Raw genomic sequence first — 21,422 nt, forward strand, 5'->3', positions numbered from 1 at the left:
TTCAACAATTCAATCGGCCCTTTTCAGAGCCAACAAATGTGTTTTAAAGAGTTGATTGTGTAATATTCCTTAATTTGTTCGAGATGGCTGAAGAAAATCGACTAAAGCCGCCGAAATGTGTCCGTGTTACGCAAATTCAACAATTCAATCGGCCCTTTTCATAGCCAACAAATGTGTTTTAAAGAGTTGATTGTGTAATATTCCTTAATTTGTTGAGCAGGCTGAAGAAAATCTACCAAAGCCGCTTGTTGAAGCACGCATCGTCATCAGCACCGAAAATCTCACCGGGCGAGGAAGATTGCAACCAGTGCGCCGTCAAAATGTGTCCGTGTTACGCAAATTCAACAATTCAATCGGCACTTTTCAGAGCCAACAAATGTGTTTTAAAGAGTTGATTGTGTAATATTCTTTAATTTGTTCGAGATGGCTGAAGAAAATCGACCAAAGCCGCCAAAATGTGTCCGTGTTACGCAAATTCAACAATTCAATCGGCCCTTTCCAGAGCCAACAAATGTGTTTTAAAGAGTTAATTGTGTAATATTCCCTAATGTGTTTACCACATACTTGCTATAATTTCTTAATTCATCTCATAGCAGCATACAATAATTGATTTATTACGAATAATTGACAATACGGCAATTTGAGGTTGTTTCCGAAGACGCTGCTGCAGTGCCGTCGGGATGCAATAATAGCATAATGCTAATCTTGTAATTCCCTTACCCAGACATCAGTTTCATATAGCCTATTTCCCAGATAAGAAAACGAAGAATTTGAAAGGAGGAGCATCACCTGCTATTCTAAGGGTATAAAGCATCCCTTCTTCGTTGAATTCGGTTTCATTCTGTTTTCGCTTTCGAGCTGGTAAGAGCTCCTGCAAACCTGCTCAGCTCCTCGCTACCAGAGGCAAGCTGTTTGTACGAGATGGCTGAAGAAAATCGACCAAAGCCGCTTGTTGAAGCGCACAGCGTCATCAGCCAAATCTCACCGGGCGAGGAGGATTGCAACCATTGCACCGTCAAAATGTGTCCGTGTTACGCAAATTCAACAATTCAATCGGCACTTTCCGGAGCCAACAAATGTGTTTTAAAGAGTTGATTGTGTAATATTCCCTAATGTGTTTACCACATACTTACTATAATTTCTCAATTCATCGCATAGCAGCATACAATAATTAATTTATTACGAATAATTGACAATACGGCAATTTGAGGATGTTTCCGAGAACGCTGCTGCTGTGCCGTTGTAATGCAATATATTGACGTTAACTACGTCTTACGGCAATATACTGGGTGTCAATTGAAAATCTATAATGTTGCGACCGTTACGATATTATGTTAGAGTTTGAACTAAAGGAAGGCTGAAACTATGACAATCGACTAAAATTCAAATGCAGAAAATCACTTGGCGTAGTTAACGTCATGCGGTCGTGTCTTGTACACAACCCCCCCTGATTTTTTTACATTAATAACGGTATTAGACACACCGTGAGGTACCTTCCTGCAGTTGAACAACATAGTCCAGGAGAAATTTAATTAAAAAGTTTTGCCACCGGAAGCTTCCACTTTGCGCCAGTTAGAACCTTTTTGCCACACAAAGTGATATTGCCGAGCACTGCTGCTGCGATGGATGACAGAGGGGACCACGACGACGACGAAGGGACCGCGAATTGATATTGACTTCCTAATGGGTTTGGGTCGCTTCGGTTCACGGTTGGGGTCCCCGTGCTGAAAGGAGTTGGCGCCTATGGGAATCATGATGCTGCCCTGTTGTAACGGGGAACAAGAGGTTGATTTTTTTCTTTCTCGAAGGTAGAATGAATTTCAACTCCATTTGGCTCAGTTAAGGGAATTGACCATTCGACATATTGAACGTTCATAGTTTTGCCTGCGATCTAAATAAACTTTCCATCAGATCGAATCAATTCACAGTGGGAAAAATGCACCGAAAAACGAGACCGAGTTCATGCGACTGATTGCAATTCTTGAAAACTCGCATATTCCATGAAAAAACATCTAGGAATCAAGATGATTGAAGTGTCTGTTTCATTCCATTTTAGCCCTCTGCACCGCTTTCGAAAGAATTAGATGTCCATCCAAACGCAACGCTTCCTATTAATATCCAATGCCTAGCCCGAGAGCGCATGGTGCACTTTGCGAAAAAGGACCACGTGATTATTGAGCTGAAATCGAATTCAGGTTAACTTCTGCGTCCATGAGTCCTCTCATGGCATAGGGGTAACGCGCCCTAACTAGAGATCAGGGAGTCGTGAGTTCGATTCTCACTGAGAAGACGTGTAACTTTTTCGCAAAACTTCACATCGATTTGTCCATTTAATCCAATTGCAAGGTATATGTAATGTTTAGCTTTTCGGTAGTTGTTAAAAAGTTTTATATAATTTCAGAATTATTGGTGGGAACACATGACTACAAAAAGATTATCAATAAAAATGGTCTCATTTGAAGACTATCAGAAAATCTTAAAATAGTTTCAGAACTGTGAGTGAATGAGTGATGGAAAATGGTTTGAGAATCCTACGATTATTTGTCAACTCCTAAATCACCCGAGGAGGAACAAATAACTCCCCAATAACTTATGCATACCATATTTTGGTATCATACCATAATTAGGTATTATTCAGTTGTCAATACCTCATTTTGGTATTATAATGGTATTTGGAAAACAATTAAAAATACTTCATTTTGGAATTCGATAGCTATTGAGGACTGCTGGAGGTATTGAAAAATTTCACTTTTATATGAAAATCCATCAAGTATTATTTAGGTATTACAATACCTGATCTAGTTATCAGCTTGGTATTTGTAGAATATGCATAAGGTATTATTTGAGGTATTTAACCTCTTATGCAGGGCTCATTCATACCTCATTCAGGTTGTAAGTATTGGAAATTATCTGGTATGGAATACCTCAATTTGGTATTCAGTAGTTATTTTCTTCTGCTCGGGCAGCAGCATCATTGTTTACCACAGAAAATATTTTAATCACGATATTTTTTTCGTTTCTCGATTTATTTACACTGTATTTTCACAAGTTTACAAACAAACTTTTATTTTCAGAATATGCGTCGGTATTGATGATTTGTCATCAGGTTCGGAAGATATTTCAATATATCTTGGGGAACCGACATTCTCCATACAAAATTTTTTTGATCACTTTTTTGTTTTTAGTCTATTTATGAAAAAAACTTAAAAATGGGGTATACAATGTCTGATAACAAAGAACTAGGCTTTATTTTGCACATATTGATCTGATAATTGGAGCAAACTCGTCCATAGAGATGGGCAAAGCGGCTCATTTCAGTAAACGGATCCGATCCGAATCAATCATTTTAGAGAATCGGATCTTTTGAACGGTTTAGTGGCTCAGCGGCTCACAAAAGAAGATTGAACTGAACCGAGTGAACGGAAAAAACGAGCGGCTCGCTCCCTGTTGCGCAACATTTGTCGTCCCTCAATTTCTCCTACCCGAACCAAAAGGAAGATGCAAAAAAAGGGGCTTGCCATTCAAGTGGGCACTTTTTCTCTATCTTAAATCTTCTTTTGAGAGCACAGAGAATACGATGCAGGAGAAAACTTTGCTTGCGTGTATGGCGTGGCGCGCAAAGCAAGCGTTTCAATAAAGCCTAAAAATGAACGAAGGAGAATAGGGGAAAAGAATGGGCGCACTTTTTGTCTGATCCGTGCTGATCAAACGAACCAACTTTCGCCAAAAAAGAGCGCCAAAAAAAAACGAGTGATCTCTTTTGAGTGATCCGGATCTTTTGAACGGCTCCGATTCTTTTGACGTTAACTACGTCTTACGGCAATATACTGGGTGTCAATTGAAAATCTAAAATTTTGCGACCGTCACGAAATTATGAAAGATTTTGAACGCTAATAACTCAGTCATTTATCTATAGATTTTAAAAATTTTCCCACCAATCGGTCGGAAATGTATACAGCAATTTTCTCGAATGGAGAAAACTATTGAATATCGACAATAAACTATTGAAAATTTGGAAAATGTCGACCCCTTTCTTACGCAACCAATCACGTGCAAGCAGTTTTCCACGCTTCTTTTGCGTTCCGCTTCGCACTATAAAAGCAGACCGATTCCTGCTTCTTCGCTCATTCTTCTTTTTGCCGTCAGACTGTGAACATGGTCAGCGAGCAAGTCTCGAGTGCCTTTCGCATTCTCAGCTCAGTTTTCAATGGAACGCGAATGGAACAACAACACGCCGCCACGACTGAAGCCGCTTGTTGAAGCGCACATCGCCATCGCCACCGCAAAGCTCATCGGGCGAGGAGGATTTGTACCAGTGCGCCGTCAAAATGTGTCAGTGTTACGCAAATTCAACATTTCAATCGGCCCTTTCCAGAGCCAACAAATGTGTTTTAAAGAGTTGATTGTGTAATATTACTTAATTTGTTCGAGATGGCTGAAGAAAATCGACCAAAGCCGCTTGTTGAAGCGCACATCGTCATCAGCACCGAAAATCTCACCGGGCGAGGAGGATTGCAACCAGTGCGCCGTCAAAATGTGTCAGTGTTACGCAAATTCAACATTTCAATCGGCCCTTTCCAGAGCCAACAAATGTGTTTTAAAGAGTTGATTGTGTAATATTCTTCAATTTGTTCGAGATGGCTGAAGAAAATCGACCAAAGCCGCAAAAATGTGTCCGTGTTACGCAAATTCAACAATTCAATCAGCTCTTTCCGGAGCCAACAAATGTGTTTTAAAGAGTTAATTGTGTAATATTCCCTAAAGTGTTTACCACATACTTGCTATAATTTCTTAATTCATCTCATAGCAGCATACAATAATTGATTTATTACGAATAATTGACAATACGGCAATTTGAGGATGTTTCCGAAGACGCTGCTGCAGTGCCGTCGGGATGCAATAACAGCATAATGCTAATCTTGTAATTCCCTTACCCAGACATCAGTTTCATATAGCCTATTTCCCAGATAAGAAAACGAAGAATTTGAAAGGAGGAGCATCACCTGCTATTCTAAGGGTATAAAGCATCCCTTCTTCGTTGAATTCGGTTTCATTCTGTTTTCGCTTTCGAGCTGGTAAGAGCTCCTGCAAACCGGCTCAGCTCCTCGCTACCAGAGGCAAGCTGATTGTACGAGATGGCTGAAGAAAATCGACCGAAGCCGCTTGTTGAAGCGCACATCGTCATCCGCACCGCAAATCTCATCGGGCGAGGAGGATTGCAACCAGTGCGCCGTCAAAGTGTGTCCGTGTTACGCAAATTCAACAACTCAATCGGCCCTTTTCAGAGCCAACAAATGTGTTTTAAAGAGTTGATTGTGTAATATTCCTTAATTTGTTCGAGATGGCTGAAGAAAATCGACCAAAGCCGCTTGTTGAAGCGCACATCGTCATCAGCACCGAAAATCTCACCGGGCGAGGAGGATTGCAACCAGTGCGCCGTCAAAGTGTGTCCGTGTTACGCAAATTCAACAACTCAATCGGCACTTTTCAGAGCCAACAAATGTGTTTTAAAGAGTTGATTGTGTAATATTCTTTAATTTGTTCGAGATGGCTGAAGAAAATCGACCAAAGCCGTCAAAATGTGTCCGTGTTACGCAAATTCAACAATTCAATCGGCCCTTTCCGGAGCCAACAAATGTGTTGACGTTAACTACGTCTTACGGCAATATACTGGGTGTCAATTGAAAATCTAAAATTTTGCGACCGTCACGAAATTATGAAAGATTTTGAACGCTAATAACTCAGTCATTTATCTATAGATTTTAAAAATTTTCCCACCAATTGGTCGGAAATGTATACAGCAATTTTCTCGAATGGAGAAAACTATTGAATATCGACAATAAACTATTGAAAATTTGGAAAATGTCGACCCCTTTCTTACGCAACCAATCACGTGCAAGCAGTTTTCCACGCTTCTTTTGCGTTCCGCTTCGCACTATAAAACCAGACCGATTCCTGCTTCTTCGCTCATTCTTCTTTTTGCCGTCAGACTGTGAACATGGTCAGCGAGCAAGTCTCGAGTGCCTTTCGCATTCTCAGCTCAGTTTTCAATGGAACGCGAATGGAACAACAACACGCCGCCACGTTGAAGCCGCTTGTTGAAGCGCACATCGCCATCGCCACCGCAAAGCTCATCGGGCGAGGAGGATTTGTACCAGTGCGCCGTCAAAATGTGTCAGTGTTACGCAAATTCAACATTTCAATCGGCCCTTTCCAGAGCCAACAAATGTGTTTTAAAGAGTTGATTGTGTAATATTCCTTAATTTGTTCGAGATGGCTGAAGAAAATCGACCAAAGCCGCTTGTTGAAGCGCACATCGTCATCAGCACCGAAAATCTCACCGGGCGAGGAGGATTGCTACCAGTGCGCCGTCAAAATGTGTCCGTGTTACGCAAATTCAACAATTCAATCGGCACTTTTCAGAGCCAACAAATGTGTTTTAAAGAGTTGATTGTGTAATATTCTTTAATTTGTTCGAGATGGCTGAAGAAAATCGACCAAAGCCGCCAAAATGTGTCCGTGTTACGCAAATTCAACAATTCAATCGGCCTTTTCCGGAGCCAACAAATGTGTTTTAAAGAGTTAATTGTGTAATATTCCCTAATGTGTTTACCACATACTTGCTATAATTTCTTAATTCATCTCATAGCAGCATACAATAATTGATTTATTACGAATAATTGACAATACGGCAATTTGAGGATGTTTCCGAAGACGCTGCTGCAGTGCCGTCGGGATGCAATAACAGCATAATGCTAATCTTGTAATTCCCTTACCCAGACATCAGTTTCATATAGCCTATTTCCCAGATAAGAAAACGAAGAATTTGAAAGGAGGAGCATCACCTGCTATTCTAAGAGTATAAAGCATCCCTTCTTCGTTGAATTCGGTTTCATTCTGTTTTCGCTTTCGAGCTGGTAAGAGCTCCTGCAAACCTGCTCAGCTCCTCGCTACCAGAGGCAAGCTGTGTGTACGAGATGGCTGAAGAAAATCGACCGAAGCCGCTTGTTGAAGCGCACATCGTCATCGGCACCGAAAATCTCACCGGGCGTGGAGGATTGCAACCATTGCGCCGTCAAAGTGTGTCCGTGTTACGCAAATTCAACAATTCAATCGGCCCTTTTCAGAGCCAACAAATGTATTTTAAAGAGTTGATTGTGTAATATTCCTTAATTTGTTCGAGATGGCTGAAGAAAATCGACTAAAGCCGCCGAAATGTGTCCGTGTTACGCAAATTCAACAATTCAATCGGCCCTTTCCAGAGCCAACAAATGTGTTTTAAAGAGTTGATTTGTAATATTACTTAATTTGTTCGAGATAGCTGTAGAAAATCGACCAAAGCCGCTTGTTGAAGCGCACATCGTCATCAGCACCGAAAATCTCACCGGGCGAGGAGGATTGCTACCAGTGCGCCGTCAAAGTGTGTCCGTGTTACGCAAATTCAACAATTCAATCGGCACTTTTCAGAGCCAACAAATGTGTTTTAAAGAGTTGATTGTGTAATATTCTTTAATTTGTTCGAGATGGCTGAAGAAAATCGACCAAAGCCGCCAAAATGTGTCCGTGTTACGCAAATTCAACAATTCAATCGGCTCTTTCCGGAGCCAACAAATGTGTTTTAAAGAGTTAATTGTGAAATATTCCCTAATGTGTTTATCACATACTTGCTATAATTTCTTAATTCATCTCATAGCAGCATACAATAATTGATTTATTACGAATAATTGACAATACGGCAATTTGAGGATGTTTCCGAAGACGCTGCTGCAGTGCCGTCGGGATGCAATAACAGCATAATGCTAATCTTGTAATTCCCTTACCCAGACATCAGTTTCATATAGCCTATTTCCCAGATAAGAAAACGAAGAATTTGAAAGGAGGAGCATCACCTGCTATTCTAAGGGTATAAAGCATCCCTTCTTCGATGAAGTCGGTTTCATTCTGTTTTCGCTTTCGAGCTGGTAAGAGCTCCTGCAAACCTGCTCAGCTCCTCGCTACCAGAGGCAAGCTGATTGTACGAGATGGCAGAAGAAAATCGACCAAAGCCGCTTGTTAAAGCGCACATCGTCATCCGCTCCGCAAATCTCATCGGGCGAGAAGGATTGCAACCAGTGTGCCGTCAAAATGTGTCTGTGTTACGCAAATTCAACAATTCAATCGGCACTTTTCAGAGCCAACAAATGTGTTTAAAGAGTTGATTGTGTAATATTCTTTAATTTGTTCGAGATGGCTGAAGAAAATCGACCAAAGCCGCCAATATGTGCCCGTGTTACGCAAATTCAACAATTCAATCGGCTCTTTCCGGAGCCAACAAATGTGTTTTAAAGAGTTAATTGTGTAATATTCCCTAATGTGTTTACCACATACTTGCTATAATTTCTTAATTCATCTCATAGCAGCATACAATAATTGATTTATTACGAATAATTGACAATACGGCAATTTGAGGATGTTTCCGAGGACGCTGCTGCTGTGCCGTTGGGTTGCAATATATTTTCTATTGTTAAGGAATGATTCAAATATTACGTAACGCAAAATTTTATTTTAAACATATATCTTTTCTAAATTCACAAACCATTACATTCTGAATTATAACTAAAGGAAGGTTGCAATTATGACATTTGACTATAATACAAATGCAGCAAATTAAATGGCGTAGTTAACGTCATGCGGTCGTGTCTTGTACACAACCCCCACTGATTTTTTACCAATCTCTACTCGTACAACAATTATGAGTCAGCAATCGATGTTCATTGAATAATCCGTGGTTGCTTTTGGGATAAAATGAGGTTGGTTGCTCCGTCAATGCAAGAGCAAGATTTCGCTTTCCTTCTTCTTCTTCTTTTTCTTCTAGGCTTTACGTCCTCACTGGGACAGAGACCGCTTCTCAGCACTTCCACAGTTTTTAACTGAAAGCTTTCTTTGCCAAAGTTGCCATTTTCGCATTCGTATTTCGTGTGGCAGGTACGATGATACTCTACACTCAGGCAAATGGACTATTGATGAACATAGACACCCCTTATGAAACTTCGCCACAAGGAATCGGGTTGAAATTTTGAAGTTTATCTTATAAAACCAAAATAAATTTGAAAACAAAAATAGTTTACGCGGCAACCTGGAATCAAACCAAGGATCTTGCGAACGATAAGCTCGTACGTACACTCCGCACCTATCGTCGCCTTCATGACGAGTGATGCTAAAACGATACATAAAGCGTTCGTATTGTGATAATCGTTCCATCTTTCATAAGGCAAAATTGTATGAATTCCAATAGTCCAGTTCGCTGCGTGTATGTCCAGGGAAGTCAAGAAAATTTCCATTACGAAAAGATTATGGACCGACTAGGAATCTAACCCAGACACCTTCAGCATGGCTTTGATTTGTAGCCGCGAACTCTAACCACTCGGTTAAGGAAGGCCTTTTCTTTCGCTTTCCTCGCCCTTTTAAGCAAAGGGCTGCAAAGAAACAACGATGAGCTGTCTGGAAATGATCTTCCCTTAACTGAGAATTGGGAAAAGTGCTCTCCCTCGAACTGAGAAAGGATAAAACCAATCTCTTTCTCTTTAGAGCACTGAGGTTGTCAAAACGAACTTTTGACGTTAACTACGTCTTACGGCAATATACTGGGTGTCAATTGAAAATCTAAAATTTTGCGACCGTCACGAAATTATGAAAGATTTTGAACGCTAATAACTCAGTCATTTATCTATAGATTTTAAAAATTTTCCCACCAATCGGTCGGAAATGTATACAGCAATTTTCTCGAATGGAGAAAACTATTGAATATCGACAATAAACTATTGAAAATTTGGAAAATGTCGACCCCTTTCTTACGCAACCAATCACGTGCAAGCAGTTTTCCACGCTTCTTTTGCGTTCCGCTTCGCACTATAAAAGCAGACCGATTCCTGCTTCTTCGCTCATTCTTCTTTTTGCCGTCAGACTGTGAACATGGTCAGCGAGCAAGTCTCGAGTGCCTTTCGCATTCTCAGCTCAGTTTTCAATGGAACGCGAATGGAACAACAACACGCCGCCACGACTGAAGCCGCTTGTTGAAGCGCACATCGCCATCGCCACCGCAAAGCTCATCGGGCGAGGAGGATTTGTACCAGTGCGCCGTCAAAATGTGTCAGTGTTACGCAAATTCAACATTTCAATCGGCCCTTTCCAGAGCCAACAAATGTGTTTTAAAGAGTTGATTGTGTAATATTACTTAATTTGTTCGAGATGGCTGAAGAAAATCGACCAAAGCCGCTTGTTGAAGCGCACATCGTCATCAGCACCGAAAATCTCACCGGGCGAGGAGGATTGCAACCAGTGCGCCGTCAAAATGTGTCAGTGTTACGCAAATTCAACATTTCAATCGGCCCTTTCCAGAGCCAACAAATGTGTTTTAAAGAGTTGATTGTGTAATATTCTTCAATTTGTTCGAGATGGCTGAAGAAAATCGACCAAAGCCGCAAAAATGTGTCCGTGTTACGCAAATTCAACAATTCAATCAGCTCTTTCCGGAGCCAACAAATGTGTTTTAAAGAGTTAATTGTGTAATATTCCCTAAAGTGTTTACCACATACTTGCTATAATTTCTTAATTCATCTCATAGCAGCATACAATAATTGATTTATTACGAATAATTGACAATACGGCAATTTGAGGATGTTTCCGAAGACGCTGCTGCAGTGCCGTCGGGATGCAATAACAGCATAATGCTAATCTTGTAATTCCCTTACCCAGACATCAGTTTCATATAGCCTATTTCCCAGATAAGAAAACGAAGAATTTGAAAGGAGGAGCATCACCTGCTATTCTAAGGGTATAAAGCATCCCTTCTTCGTTGAATTCGGTTTCATTCTGTTTTCGCTTTCGAGCTGGTAAGAGCTCCTGCAAACCGGCTCAGCTCCTCGCTACCAGAGGCAAGCTGATTGTACGAGATGGCTGAAGAAAATCGACCGAAGCCGCTTGTTGAAGCGCACATCGTCATCCGCACCGCAAATCTCATCGGGCGAGGAGGATTGCAACCAGTGCGCCGTCAAAGTGTGTCCGTGTTACGCAAATTCAACAACTCAATCGGCCCTTTTCAGAGCCAACAAATGTGTTTTAAAGAGTTGATTGTGTAATATTCCTTAATTTGTTCGAGATGGCTGAAGAAAATCGACCAAAGCCGCTTGTTGAAGCGCACATCGTCATCAGCACCGAAAATCTCACCGGGCGAGGAGGATTGCAACCAGTGCGCCGTCAAAGTGTGTCCGTGTTACGCAAATTCAACAACTCAATCGGCACTTTTCAGAGCCAACAAATGTGTTTTAAAGAGTTGATTGTGTAATATTCTTTAATTTGTTCGAGATGGCTGAAGAAAATCGACCAAAGCCGTCAAAATGTGTCCGTGTTACGCAAATTCAACAATTCAATCGGCCCTTTCCGGAGCCAACAAATGTGTTGACGTTAACTACGTCTTACGGCAATATACTGGGTGTCAATTGAAAATCTAAAATTTTGCGACCGTCACGAAATTATGAAAGATTTTGAACGCTAATAACTCAGTCATTTATCTATAGATTTTAAAAATTTTCCCACCAATTGGTCGGAAATGTATACAGCAATTTTCTCGAATGGAGAAAACTATTGAATATCGACAATAAACTATTGAAAATTTGGAAAATGTCGACCCCTTTCTTACGCAACCAATCACGTGCAAGCAGTTTTCCACGCTTCTTTTGCGTTCCGCTTCGCACTATAAAACCAGACCGATTCCTGCTTCTTCGCTCATTCTTCTTTTTGCCGTCAGACTGTGAACATGGTCAGCGAGCAAGTCTCGAGTGCCTTTCGCATTCTCAGCTCAGTTTTCAATGGAACGCGAATGGAACAACAACACGCCGCCACGTTGAAGCCGCTTGTTGAAGCGCACATCGCCATCGCCACCGCAAAGCTCATCGGGCGAGGAGGATTTGTACCAGTGCGCCGTCAAAATGTGTCAGTGTTACGCAAATTCAACATTTCAATCGGCCCTTTCCAGAGCCAACAAATGTGTTTTAAAGAGTTGATTGTGTAATATTCCTTAATTTGTTCGAGATGGCTGAAGAAAATCGACCAAAGCCGCTTGTTGAAGCGCACATCGTCATCAGCACCGAAAATCTCACCGGGCGAGGAGGATTGCTACCAGTGCGCCGTCAAAATGTGTCCGTGTTACGCAAATTCAACAATTCAATCGGCACTTTTCAGAGCCAACAAATGTGTTTTAAAGAGTTGATTGTGTAATATTCTTTAATTTGTTCGAGATGGCTGAAGAAAATCGACCAAAGCCGCCAAAATGTGTCCGTGTTACGCAAATTCAACAATTCAATCGGCCTTTTCCGGAGCCAACAAATGTGTTTTAAAGAGTTAATTGTGTAATATTCCCTAATGTGTTTACCACATACTTGCTATAATTTCTTAATTCATCTCATAGCAGCATACAATAATTGATTTATTACGAATAATTGACAATACGGCAATTTGAGGATGTTTCCGAAGACGCTGCTGCAGTGCCGTCGGGATGCAATAACAGCATAATGCTAATCTTGTAATTCCCTTACCCAGACATCAGTTTCATATAGCCTATTTCCCAGATAAGAAAACGAAGAATTTGAAAGGAGGAGCATCACCTGCTATTCTAAGAGTATAAAGCATCCCTTCTTCGTTGAATTCGGTTTCATTCTGTTTTCGCTTTCGAGCTGGTAAGAGCTCCTGCAAACCTGCTCAGCTCCTCGCTACCAGAGGCAAGCTGTGTGTACGAGATGGCTGAAGAAAATCGACCGAAGCCGCTTGTTGAAGCGCACATCGTCATCGGCACCGAAAATCTCACCGGGCGTGGAGGATTGCAACCATTGCGCCGTCAAAGTGTGTCCGTGTTACGCAAATTCAACAATTCAATCGGCCCTTTTCAGAGCCAACAAATGTATTTTAAAGAGTTGATTGTGTAATATTCCTTAATTTGTTCGAGATGGCTGAAGAAAATCGACTAAAGCCGCCGAAATGTGTCCGTGTTACGCAAATTCAACAATTCAATCGGCCCTTTCCAGAGCCAACAAATGTGTTTTAAAGAGTTGATTTGTAATATTACTTAATTTGTTCGAGATAGCTGTAGAAAATCGACCAAAGCCGCTTGTTGAAGCGCACATCGTCATCAGCACCGAAAATCTCACCGGGCGAGGAGGATTGCTACCAGTGCGCCGTCAAAGTGTGTCCGTGTTACGCAAATTCAACAATTCAATCGGCACTTTTCAGAGCCAACAAATGTGTTTTAAAGAGTTGATTGTGTAATATTCTTTAATTTGTTCGAGATGGCTGAAGAAAATCGACCAAAGCCGCCAAAATGTGTCCGTGTTACGCAAATTCAACAATTCAATCGGCTCTTTCCGGAGCCAACAAATGTGTTTTAAAGAGTTAATTGTGAAATATTCCCTAATGTGTTTATCACATACTTGCTATAATTTCTTAATTCATCTCATAGCAGCATACAATAATTGATTTATTACGAATAATTGACAATACGGCAATTTGAGGATGTTTCCGAAGACGCTGCTGCAGTGCCGTCGGGATGCAATAACAGCATAATGCTAATCTTGTAATTCCCTTACCCAGACATCAGTTTCATATAGCCTATTTCCCAGATAAGAAAACGAAGAATTTGAAAGGAGGAGCATCACCTGCTATTCTAAGGGTATAAAGCATCCCTTCTTCGATGAAGTCGGTTTCATTCTGTTTTCGCTTTCGAGCTGGTAAGAGCTCCTGCAAACCTGCTCAGCTCCTCGCTACCAGAGGCAAGCTGATTGTACGAGATGGCAGAAGAAAATCGACCAAAGCCGCTTGTTAAAGCGCACATCGTCATCCGCTCCGCAAATCTCATCGGGCGAGAAGGATTGCAACCAGTGTGCCGTCAAAATGTGTCTGTGTTACGCAAATTCAACAATTCAATCGGCACTTTTCAGAGCCAACAAATGTGTTTAAAGAGTTGATTGTGTAATATTCTTTAATTTGTTCGAGATGGCTGAAGAAAATCGACCAAAGCCGCCAATATGTGCCCGTGTTACGCAAATTCAACAATTCAATCGGCTCTTTCCGGAGCCAACAAATGTGTTTTAAAGAGTTAATTGTGTAATATTCCCTAATGTGTTTACCACATACTTGCTATAATTTCTTAATTCATCTCATAGCAGCATACAATAATTGATTTATTACGAATAATTGACAATACGGCAATTTGAGGATGTTTCCGAGGACGCTGCTGCTGTGCCGTTGGGTTGCAATATATTTTCTATTGTTAAGGAATGATTCAAATATTACGTAACGCAAAATTTTATTTTAAACATATATCTTTTCTAAATTCACAAACCATTACATTCTGAATTATAACTAAAGGAAGGTTGCAATTATGACATTTGACTATAATACAAATGCAGCAAATTAAATGGCGTAGTTAACGTCATGCGGTCGTGTCTTGTACACAACCCCCACTGATTTTTTCGACTGTGGGAATGAAAATAACCTGCAAGGAGCTACTCTGAAAAAAAAAAACATACAAATCGGTTGAGTTATCTCCAAGAATTCTCTTTTTTATGTGTTCGTATCCTTTGAACAAAATCGCAATTAAGAAATAAAAAAGTAGATTAAAGTACCTTCCAAGTAACAATGAATGCTGAACAACAAGAGTGTTTGCTGAACATAAGTTGGTCAATGGTGTATAAGGCTGAACACGATGACAGCTGAACACACATATAAACAAAAACTTATTGAACCTCCGTATTCAGCGAAACCCTCAATGCGGAACATGAAGCTGAATAAAATATTTTCCATCTTCATTAATCACTTTAGTTCAGCTTTTATGACTGACATTGATTAATAATTGCTTAAAACTTTATTCACCCACTAAACAGGCTTAATACAACTGTGTCAATTGGAATACAGTGGGATTCCGTTTTTGGCAACAAAGTCGAAATTTTCAGTTGCCAAAAACGGAACCGTGCCAAAATCAGAACCCATTTTTGTAATCTCAAAAATATCATTAGGATGTTTTTGCACCATCCTTATGGTACCAAATAATGGCTAGACCTCAAAAAGGTACAAAACTGATGATTTTTTTTTAATTTTATGAACCTGAACAAATCAGCTTACTTTGTAGCCTTAGCAGTGTTTGGAAATGATTCTTCAAAATTAGGTTTCTTGCACAGTAAGACATCTCATATCGAATGATTGACTGCAGCCAATAGGGCGCACAAGAAAAGCTGAAATTATTTGATCTACATAAACATTCACAGAATATTGACTAAGCTTTCAATAGGATTTACCATAGTAATATGGATGTTATGTTGAATTCAAAGATAAATGATTACAAAATGGTATAGAACAGTGTTGCTCAACATGCGGCCCTCAAGCCATATAGTCCCTCAAGCCGTATAGACCCTGATGATTCGTAACTGTGGTCCTCAAATACACAAAAAAGTTTTTTATTTGAAATGAGTTTAACTGTGTTTTCGAAATTAAGCTCGTGTGTTATAAATCAACCATATTTTTGAAATCAACGGAAGTTCACCAGATCTCGCTATGATACCCAACAGCCAGATATAAATCTTCAGGTCGTTGTTAAGAATCCACAGAGACCCGCTAGTACACTGAAGTAGTTTGCTAGAAATCTACAGGATGTTGCTTAGAACTCTCAGGGTATTGCTTAGGTTTTAGATATAAATTGACATCTGTCCAATAGCTTGCTAGGAATTATGGGGACATTCCAAGATTCTGATATTGCTTAAAATTCTCAAGCCTTAAATGGAAATTCTCTAAAGTATGGTAATCCCCAAATTCCTTTGAAAACCTATTCTGAATCCTCAACCTTTCGGCAGAAATACTTACAGAAAATATGAAAAGCACAAATTTTGTTCCTACACGGAAAGACTTCCGGTTTATTGCAGTCTCTTCTATATTGATTGGAGTATGTTTAAATTCAAATTCATCAACTACAGCGCCATATATGGTCGAATGAGTAATTGGAACCCTTTCTCCCATATATTTTGCCGATTTTCTCAATACAAACATGGAGCTCGTTTAGGCCTGGAGTTGACGCTCAAATTTTCACAGTAGCTTCTGGTTATCCAAATGGACAAATTTGTGGGGTGTAACATAATACTTTTGTAGTTTGATAAATATGGGTCATCGTAATCAACATACACACTCATACAACAGACAAACGGATTGCTTCTTCATACGTAATGTTTGTAATTCCATGCAATAACAAGAACAGTGAACCGAAAAATCGAGACGAAATTTGTGATTGAAGCTCTGTTTGAATCTTATACTTTTTTGTTGCTCTTGTGTGAAAACTTATAGTATGATCATACGAGCTGCTCCAAATCTGACGAAAAATTGTTTTTACTGACTGTATCACCTGCCGGCAGACTCATGTGGGCTGGTCACAAAGTGTGAATGCCTGAGAAAAGAATTTGAAACTCTAGTTGAGATAACTATAGAGATTAATAGTTTCATGAAAAATAGGTTCATGAAAAATCAAAAAGCGCGCACGGGAGTTCCAGCAGTTTGTGCGATTAGGGTGAATATCGACAGAGATGGAGCTCTGGAATGCGGTATGAGTGAAGCTGGACTACTTTTCAAATGGTTAAAATAAAATACACAATGACATTAACGAAAATTTACAATTTTCGATGCTATTCAAATATGTTGCCAAAAACGGATCCATTTTGTTGCCAAAATCGGGGGGTGCCAAAAATGGAGCATGCCAAAAACGGAGCATGCCAAAAACGGAATCCCACTGTATTTTTAATTAACATGACTAGCATCCAATTTTAATTGCACTTTGTATACACTGCTGTTATTATACATGGAGTTACCACAATATAAGGGAGAGGTGTTGTTAATAAAAGCTAGATTTGCCACAATCGATCGACCATGTTTCTACTCTCAATCAATATTCGAAATATCGGATAAAATTAACACACTCATTTGGAATGAAAGACTTAGATAGCCGATAGCCCACATCACCTTCTTGTTTCAATCGCATACGGGCTTAAAATTATCGGTTATCGGAAAATTATTGGTTATCGGAACTACGTTTGTAAGGCCTGTGAATTTATTATATTCGTGAAACTTTTGTGCAACCTCAGAGAGCTTCTCATTGAAATGTTGATGGAAATCAATATAATTAATTGACTTGTCCCTGTAAACGTTATTACTAGGGACAAAGGAAATTCGCAACAAGATTCTTAAATTTTCGCGGGTGACCAAAGCGATAAATTCAATATTTCGCGGTAACCTACTGTTGGTCATATTTCACACAAAAATAAATTTTTTCAGTAAAAATAGGCTTGATATGAGTAATTTTTGCGGTGTTTCCATAACAGTGTGCAATTCAAAATTTAAAACGAAAGTATCAAACCAAAAAACTTCCAAGTTAAAACTAAACGATTATGAAATTTTCGCTGGAACTTTGTTTTCAAAATGATCAAACTTTCATAAGTAAAAAGTGGAAATTACCGTGGTTTTTATACAACTTCTCCAATTTTAATGTATTTCGCTGCATTTCGCAAGGTTTCCTAAATTTCGCGTCGAAGGCGTAATTTTGCGGATTTCGCGAATCGCGTTGTCCCTAGTTATTACTTACAAATTGCGACTGAAATAATCAAACAGCGGAAATTGTGTTTTACTTCACATGGTATCAAAGAAACACTATAAACATAGCAAATTTTTGACAGCTCACTAAGTGTTTCAGCGTAGTGCTAGTATCACTTCTCCAGCTTCAATATAACTTCAAATCAAAAAAGTTGTAGCCGTTATTCAGACCGGACGACAAGTAATGCTCTCGCTTTAGGTGATGCTCATACAGCCCAAAGTGCAGCAGATGGTAAGGTGAATGGCTTTAAATCAGTGATTCTGAGTTCAATTCTCGATCATTCATAATTGATAACTTGTACAATTATATCAATAACATAAATCTAGCATACATCTTTACTGTGTATTTGAAAATGTAAGCGCCGTTGAGTACTCTAAAAAAAAGAATATATAAATATTTTATTAATATTTTGTTTAATAGCTGAATAGAAGATGGACAAGCGATCTTTGAGCTTTTATAGCTGCCTTCTATTCTAAAAATAGAATGGTCGTCATTAAGAAGGGTTCGATATAAGCGCATATTCAGCAATAATTCAGCTTCTCATAAGTAAACAACTGATAGCGTTCATCAGCTTCATGTCACCCTAATAAATTGATTCCTTTTCCTTTCCTATCTTTATTAACGAAATTTTTAGCCCTGGGCTAGTTCATCTCGGGATCAACGGCTTTACTTCCCTTCCGAAGGAAGTCGTCACTACTGAAATTTTTAGTGACTATCTCGGGGATGGGATTCGATCCCAGGTCCTCGGCGTGAGAGGCGTGTGTTCTAACCGCTACACCAGGTCCGCCCCCCAATAAATTGATTATATTTCCTGTATCCTTGTATAAAATTTAAATTTTTAAGACAAAGTGAGCCAAACGAATCCCATTAACTAAACCCAGTGGTAATGTTCATTGTTATTCCCAGTTAATTCTAAGTAATGGATGAAAATTCAGTGGAAGACGGTGTTGGTGGTCTGATGGCTACCGCTTCTGCTTCATAAGCGGAAGGTCATGGGTTCAATCCCAGGCCCGTCCCTTTCCTCGTACTTTGTAGTTGTATATCTCTCTTTTGCTTCTATCTTCCATTCTAAATCTATCACACTCAAACTATTCGTTCGCAGCAAACGCTAGAACCAGAGACGGACAAGAAACTGTTTCCCTAACGCTTTCATTCCCCCATCATTAAAGCACGTCTTTCCATACGCCTGATACTTCGGCAGTCTGCTAACCACAAAAGCAAACCTTTCTGCCATGCTTTTCCACCAATCCATACACTCCCGCTTGAACTGGAGTAGATGCAGTCGGACTCCACGGTCTACAGTGGGCCAGTTTATTGCAACATCATTTCCTTCCCCTTCCCCACATTGGTCTGCATTCTGACGTGGCAGGCACCATTGTCGCCTAAAAGTAGAAGATCACCAGCTTTTATACACTGAAGATACCTGTTAGTCCCAAGCAGTTATTCGGTTGGTTACTTGTGTAACTGCAGCTGATCTGGCGATAATGGAGTAGCATCCACGAGTGGCCAATCAAGCTCAAGCTCAAGCTCAAGTAATGGATGAAAATTTAGTTGGAGTACCGTTATTTAGTGCACTTAATTATGTACATATATAAAAAATGTGCTCTCATGGCAAAACTTAAAATGAAAGTATTCTACTCTTAGGCCTTCTCCGATTAATTTCACTTCAGGAAAAAAATTTTGGTCGTTCACATTCAATTTTTAATCTATTAAAAAAAAATTTAGAGACAAATGAACTTTTCGAGTCAACGAGACCGATTGAAATCTCCGCCCTCCAGTTGATGTGTCATTGACATTAAATGAAGTCATGATTTTAAGAATAATATAAATTCTCTTTTCATTTTTTTAGTGCCATTTCGACTCTATAAAAACTGTGCAAAATGTCGGCTCGATTGGCGAAACTATAGCGCCAGTTATCTGATGCGGTTGTAGGACAAAAGGTCAAATGAACAAAACGTCGAATGGACAGAAGGTCGAATGGACAAAAGGTCGAATAGAAAAAAGGTCGCATGGACAAAAAGGTCGCATGGACAAAAAGTCGAATGGACAAAAGGTCGAATGGAAAAAGGTCGAATGGACAAAATGTCGGATGGACTAAAGGTCCAAATTGTACCGTTGACAAGATTATCGTGCACTCAGTTGCTAACATGTTCACTACATATTTCTCCCTTCTCATCTGAAGTTTTCCCTTCTTTTAAATGATAGCTGTTCTCTAGAACTACCGTTTGAAGCAATCATTTGTATTAAGGCATATTGTTTTCGAAACATAACATTCATTTTCTGAATTTCGGTTGTAATTTTTTTTTGAAACTCCAAAACATAGAGTAATTATTATTAGCTTTTTATTTGATACATTTTCAAAAAAAAAATTGTCCTTCTTTTGAACGTTAGCTGTTCTTTTGGAGTTATACATTATGGTGATTTTAGAATGTTGTAGACACTTGTATTGGTGATTATTCCTTCTTTTAAACATCGGCTATTCTTCGTAGTTGTCACATTTACATATTACCTGTTATTACATTTTTTTTTCAATTGAAATGTTGCCTTATAAATTTCGGCTGTTCTTCATGCTTCTGAGTGTTTATAGGCATTTCAATTGCATTTTTAACAAAGGATTTTCCTTCTTTGGAAGTTTTTCTGTTTTTAGGGCTATGCATTAGAGTTCTTTCTGACTGTTGGTATGTACGATTTCAATTAGCATCAGGGACTAAAAATCATAATTTTTCTGGAATCATGTTCCAACTAGGGTAGGGTCTGCCTCTCAGGTAATCAAGTATTTACTGAGCGCTTTTTGATAATTTGATTATTCTTGCATTTGTGTATCATGCTTTTTATTAGGAGATGATCTGCAACCCGAACCGTGAGAAGATAATTCAAGGAATGCGGGTGTGATGTCGCACCAATTTGCCCAAGCTCCGAATTAAGATTTACAGAAAACACATACATTACTCTTGAACTCAGACTTGTTTCTTTTTGGAACCACCTGATGGTATTACTTCGAGGAGATGCTATTGCATATAGCACTTTAACACATGAAGCAGAAAAAGACAAGGCAAACTGCTTCTCCTAGCCGCCTTGAACATAGTTACAGGGAATCAGCCTCGGCAGAGCGAACCATCAAACGAGTGGCATGCAGCTCGATGCACTTAGGGGCGGTCCATTAATTACGTAAGACAATTTTCGGGGTTTCCCCCCAGGGGGAAGATTTTTTGTATGAAAATAAAAATAAATTTTATGGCACGTAAGAAATCTCAGAAAATAAACCCCCCCCTTTAAACCCTTACGTAATTAGTGGACAGCCCCATACAGTTAAGTAATTCTCAGGAGAACATAAATGAACTAACGAGTCTCCAACCAAACCGCCTTTCAAAGCATCAGAATCGAAGTGTGCTGCGCTAGACGGAGGCTTACGAAAATTCTGGAAGCGCGCGCTAGGGGAGATTCAACACATGCGCTGCTTGGTGCTACGCTCGTCATCGGTATCCAAGTTGTAAAACAACTGCTTAGCATCGATGAGTCTCTACAACTATTTTTACCCTTTATATAGCTTTTTGTTTGTTCATTCAACCTTTTTTGCCATTCGGCCTTTTCTCCTTTCGACCTTTTGTCCATTCGACCTTTTGTCCATTCGACTTTTTGTCCATTCGACCTTTTGTCCATCCGACCTTTTGTCCCTTCGACCTTTTGTCCATTCGTCCTTTTGTTATTCGACCTTTTGTCATTCGACCTTTTGTCCATGCGACCTTTTGTCATAGATTCATCTGAT

Source organism: Aedes aegypti, chromosome 3 (assembly GCF_002204515.2).
Source record: "Aedes aegypti strain LVP_AGWG chromosome 3, AaegL5.0 Primary Assembly, whole genome shotgun sequence".
Lineage (NCBI taxonomy): Eukaryota > Metazoa > Arthropoda > Insecta > Diptera > Culicidae > Aedes > Aedes aegypti.